Raw genomic sequence first — 6,064 nt, forward strand, 5'->3', positions numbered from 1 at the left:
TGTACATAAAGGCATATAAATGTATGCAAATAAACAGCAAAGTTTAAATGTTGTAAAGTAAAACTCAGATAGGTAAACATACTGTAGAACAAAGTAAGCTAACCAAACAAGGGAAAGAGAGAGGGGGGAGCGAGAGAGAGAGAGGCCAGAGAGAACAAGGCCTCCCCCAGAGCAAGTGAGGCAGGACATAGCCTATGGTCAAAGAGAGCCAAAGGAAAGAGCTCAGAGGTGAGGAGAATCTCCTCTTTTATCCAGAAACAACTTAGCATAATTAACATAGATGCAGTTTGTGTCTAACCAAGGGTGCAAAAAAGCAGAAAAATGTAATGTGAGTATAGCAGAGCCATATAATGCATGCAATGATGACATTACATATAGACTATTGTCAATATATAGATGTCACGTACATCAATTTGTATTTCATGTCTTTAAAAAATAATGTAAGAAACGTTATGCAAAATCCAAAATTGCATATTATGGAGAGATATGCAATTATCTACACAGCCCCAACCATACTGTCTTTACATGGGCTATAGCTAAAGCACTAGACACACACTTGACTAAGAGGGTTATCCATAAGTTATTCAATGCAAAACACATTTTACTAATCCGATATGATCCAGTTTTTCCCAATTATTCTAAATTCTTGTGAAATGTTTTACATTTACCAATGCTTGTGATAGCAATAATTTTACGGTTAAAATTAATAATAATTTAATTTCTAGAATAGTTTCAGTTGGCCATGTGGCCCTTCTTCGTTTAAAACAAAGACACCCTCCCCTCCCCCAATGAAATGCTAATGTACTGGTTCTAAGGGCTATCAGGTCCACAAGACAAAGGATGTTACCTTGATATAATGTATCCATGTGTCGTGAAATGTAAATATATTCATGTTTGGTATCATTGTAATAGTCTCAGTACAAGGATTGTAATGATTTGATTGTGAGAATGTTTGGAACATTCTATAAGTGATATTTCTGATATATAAGATATCTCTCCTCATGCTATTCAGATAGGTGTGAAATAGGTGTGAGTAGGTGTGTCTGATGCCAAGTGGAGAACCAATCACGTGGGATTGTTTTGCCTCCAATTTCTTCTTTGTTTAACCCATACAAAAGTAACTAAACTGCTATGTTTGTCAGACTAAGACTAGAAGGAGGGGGGACTGAAGAAGAGAGAGAGAGGGTGATCCAGGCCATGGCCTTGTGCCACAGCCTAGGCTACATAGACCCCAGATCATTTTTTTTGTACCCTCTCTGCTTGTAACAGAATAAACCTGATTCGTGAGTTTTCCTTAAGTTTGCCAGTCTAAGATTGATATTAAGTAATTATTCACCACAATTACTTTCACTTGTAAGCTGGCTTTTATCAGTTGTTTATATACCTTTGCTATTAAAAACTTTAGATAACTGATGTTCAAATAAAGTTCCAGTGTAACTATACATTAATATATAGTATGTTTATTTATGCTATAGAATGCCAATGCATGTGGTTAGCTGCAGAGATAACAAAAGATGAACAACTGATGAGCAAACATGGAATGTATTGTAGCAATAGCAACATATCATGTCATTCATAAATTACAAAATACAGCAATATAGCGAAACTGTTTTCCATTGTCTACCTCAACTTATGTATAGTATAATACAGGTGCATCTCAAAAATGTAAATTTTCCCTGTAATTTATTTCAAAAAGTGAAACTTTCATGTCATCTAGATTCATTACACATGAAGTGAAATATTTCAAACCTGTTTTTTGTTTTAGTCTTGATTAACTTTTAAAATCCTGCTCCTCACCTACAAATACCCCAAACACTTACACTCCAGTATCTTACTGATCTCCTCCACCCTTACATCCAGTCATGGCCCCTTCGGTCCTCTGACAAGATAGACTAGGTGTCACATCTATTCACTGAGGCCTTTGGCCCCTATTCCCTCTTCCCTTCCCTACCCCTCCTTTTCGTTTCTTGTTAAACGACCTTGGGTATTTTGAAAGCTGCAATAAAAATACAAGTTATTATTATTATTATTATTATTATTATTATTATTATTATTATTATTATTTTCTTGATGATTACAGTTTACAGCTCATCAAAAATAAAAAAAACAGTATCTCAAAATATTAGAATAAAGAATTTAGAATACTTGAAAGTTCGACCTGAGAAGAGTTCTGATCAACTTATTCAGTAAAAATACTGGCAATGGTTTCCTGAGCCTTTAATCTTTCAATTTGGGTAGGGCCATGGACTTTTCCACGATATTCTAATTTTTTGAGATGCACCTGAATACTTCTCAATAAAATCTAAATATATCAAGTGGTCTTCAAAACATTTTTTTCCAGTGGAGGTCTTCAGGGCCTATAGAGATAACATAACATATTAAACAAATTATGTCCACTGTTTCTTTTTTAATGTAAATTATCTAATAACATGTTCTAATAATGAATGACTCCTAAATATGATTTCATATTGAAAATAGGCCTATCTTCTCAATCAGCTAGCACACTGATATCATCCAAATATGAGTAAACTTAATTAAAAGTCAAGTAGGACTACGCTGTAAATAACTGATGGAACTTACTGTTGATTAAGCTCCCTGCATTTTGGTAATAACTCCTTCACCCAAGGAGCTTTTGGGGAAGTGCAAAACGTACCCTCAGTCGTCACAAATCTGTGCAGTAGAATCAAACATGCATGCTATAGTCACTTTACTTGAACTCTGCTTCACAAGACAAAATATCATCATTTCTCTGCATCACGGCCCTATTTGGTGAGTGAGAGTGTGCTCGGAGCGCTCGGAGTGGCAATTTACGAACACACCCTGTGACTACGTTCGTGGCACTCCTGTTAGTAAACTGGAAATAGTAAAAATAGGAATGCATTGGTCCCCTTAACCTTCTAACACTGTTCCGGTCAAAAATGACCAATTTACACATTCCCTGTACCATAAATATGGCACTTTTCATCAGATTGCCTCAAGATCTTATGATATCCTTCACAAAAGGCTTTTGAACACATAGAATTGATTAGGACTACTTTCTTTGAATTTTGAGTGATTTATTCAACTTAGAGACACTTTTTTTGTTCACGGTCAAAAATGACCGCCATAGGAAATTATTGGGAAAGAGTATAATTTTCATCCAGGAGATAAAAGACATCTCCTTACACACACTCCTACAACTTAACACCAATGTTCCCACACACATGCATGCATGCACACACACCCACACACACACACACACACACACACACACATAAAGCACACACACATGTACACCCACTGACAGACAGACACACACACACTCAGTACATGTTGTCAGTTCATGTTGTCATGTTGCCACTTGTGCGTGTGAACCACCAATGTTCGCACACATATGCATTCACGAACATACAGAAACACAACCACCCACACACACACAAACAGACACACACACACACATGTACACACACACACACACACATACACACACACACACACATACACATACAACACACACACACACACACACACACACACACACACACACACACACACACAGTTCATGTCGTCAGTTCATGTTGCCACTTGTGCATGTGAATCACCAATGTTCGCACACACATGCATGCACGCACACACAGAAACACACACAAACAGACACATACACACACATGTGCACACACACACACACACACACACACACACATAGTTCATGCTGTCAGTTCATGTTATCATGTTGCCACATGTGCATGTGAACCACCAATGTTTGCACACACATGCATGTATGCACACACAGAAACACTCACACCCACACAAACAGACACACACACACACACACACATACACACACACACATTTACACCCTCTCTCTCTCTCTCTCTCTCACACACACACACACACACACAATTCATGTTGTCATGTTGCCACTATGCATGTGGACCACCAGTGAGTGTTTGCACACATTCATGCACATACAGAAACAAACACACCCACACACACAAACACACATGTTGTAGATGTTAATTATCTAATAAGGTTCTGTTTACAATAAATGTTCTATTAAATAATACTTTTTGTCATGGTATTGGTATTTAAGAGCAGTTAAAACTGTACGGTCAAATTTGACCGTGAACAGTAAATTAAGGGGGGTAGCAATGAACAGTGTTTAAAGGTTAATCCCACAAACAAACAGATAACTATCACACCAACTTATGTTGTGCCTTTCATTCAGGTTTGTTCAAAGATTTAGTAAGTATAAGCCCTTTCGCTCCCCACTTCGATGCAGCTCTGTAGGTCTCAATCCAAACAGTCAAAAGGGGGGTGGGTACATGCAGCATATACAAAGCTCCCAGATGTGCCGGTAATCATGCCAGATGATATACACACGGTGCAAGCTGATGTCTAATGATTGGGCAATGAACTTTCATCTTACAGTTACTATCATTATCAGTAATACTCATTACAGGTCTATCTAAAAGAACATATCCCAGTATACTTACACCAAAGCATTCACACAAGGCAGTCTCTTTGCCCTTTTGGGGATGCACTTGAGAATGGTTGCTTTAATTTTCTGAGTGGAGACCTTTGTGCAGCAGCTGAGTGGCTTAAATGCATTAATCAATTGTCTGGGTCTGTGGGAGTGGGACCCCTTTTCAATGTTTGCTAAAAGAAAAAAAATGCTATTTATTATATATTCAAACTCAGTTTTTCTCACAAAAAACACAAATCATTTATATGATCATAAATGTGATCTCACAGGGGATAAATGACAAATAAGAACCATACATGATCTCACTGGCAATTGAGCTATACATCTGATTAGTATCTTTACTGTACATAAATTGGTATGGCTGTATTGATTTAAAAGCCTAATAAATGTGGTAGGTCCACCAGACCCGGCAACATTATGAACACCTTACAGGGTGAACTGCAAAATCAAGCATGTGTTATAAAGAACAGCATGCATGCAGATGTCCACCCCCAGTTTATCAATGTTAGTGTACTGAAATCAGCTACTTACCCACTCCTGTCCTTGTGAAGGTCAGTATGATGGCAGAAACAGCTAGACTCATGATGGCTCTCTGGTAAAGCATGCTTTTTATTAATTATTTTTGCTCAGCAGGCTTCCCAAAGCTAGCCAGTGATCTAGATGGCTGTATGTGTTCAGAAAAGGGGATGATTGGGTGGAGAATGGCCGTTTCTTTTGGTTGCATCATTGACAGAAGTACAGTCATCAGAGTCATCCCTACATTTGCTTAATGTTCCTGTTTTCTTTTGAAGAATGACATTGCTAAATGGCAAAGAACAGAGGGCCTCTCTGACTCACTACAACATGCTCACCTATCTTACATTAATCTGTTTTAGAGCTGCATGGTTAATAACAGTAATTTTGGTAAGAACTGATCCAAACTCCCTGGCTTATCGTCTATTCAGAGAGTGGACCAGTTTGGACAATTTAATAAATTTTTCTTTACATGGGAGTCAAGTCTTGCTCTCTGACAAATAAAGATGTTGTAATCAACACTACAGTAGGACTGTCAGCCACCAAACCAATCCCTAGTCCAACACCCTCATCATTGCTCACATGCAGTATGTACTTCTACTTTTTCGGTCAAGTATTATCACCACAAGCACTGAGGTAATGGAGAGAGATTTCAACATCACAGTCTTTGTTAAGACGGACCGTTGGGCTTTACAGTGCCCATTGGTAGTTGTTCATGTTTTGGAACATATACAGCCATGTGTTGAAAGCCATGTGAAGTCAGCGCTTAAATTATCTCCATCTCCATCACAAATAGCTTGATCATTCATTCATTTAGTTTACTTTTCTGGGGCCGTATTCACAAAGAATTTTAAGGCTAAAAGTAGCTCCTAAGTGGCGAATTTAGGAGCAACTCCTAAAAATAATGGGCGTGTCACTCCTAACTTTAGGACTCCTAATTTTTTTCACTAAAAGTAATTCACGAAGCATTTTAGACCTAAAAGTAGCACCTAAGTCTGGGACAGCTTAAAAGAAGTCAAGAGGACTCCTAACTCACTAAGACCTATTCACAAACAGCTTTTTGCGGCATTTCACGTCGCGATGTTT

At 37.9% G+C, this 6,064-nt stretch overlaps 1 long non-coding RNA gene across 1 annotated transcript; it reads right to left on the reverse strand.

Annotated features, from left to right (window-relative positions):
• Positions 1-763: 763 nt before the first annotated feature.
• LOC143135198 (uncharacterized) lies at positions 764-5,074 on the reverse strand. Its single transcript, XR_012988848.1, has 4 exons — positions 4,997-5,074; positions 4,476-4,638; positions 2,581-2,670; positions 764-2,357 (listed from the first exon to the last, which is right to left on the reverse strand). It is a non-coding gene; the product is annotated as an uncharacterized LOC143135198 (long non-coding RNA).
• Between the last annotated feature and the right edge of the window lie 990 nt (positions 5,075-6,064).

Source organism: Alosa pseudoharengus, unplaced genomic scaffold, assembly GCF_046254945.1.
Source record: "Alosa pseudoharengus isolate Yale_2024_CS ecotype anadromous, Long Island Sound unplaced genomic scaffold, YU_APseudo_1.1 YU_APseudo_1.1_scf_2, whole genome shotgun sequence".
Classification (NCBI taxonomy): domain Eukaryota; kingdom Metazoa; phylum Chordata; class Actinopteri; order Clupeiformes; family Clupeidae; genus Alosa; species Alosa pseudoharengus.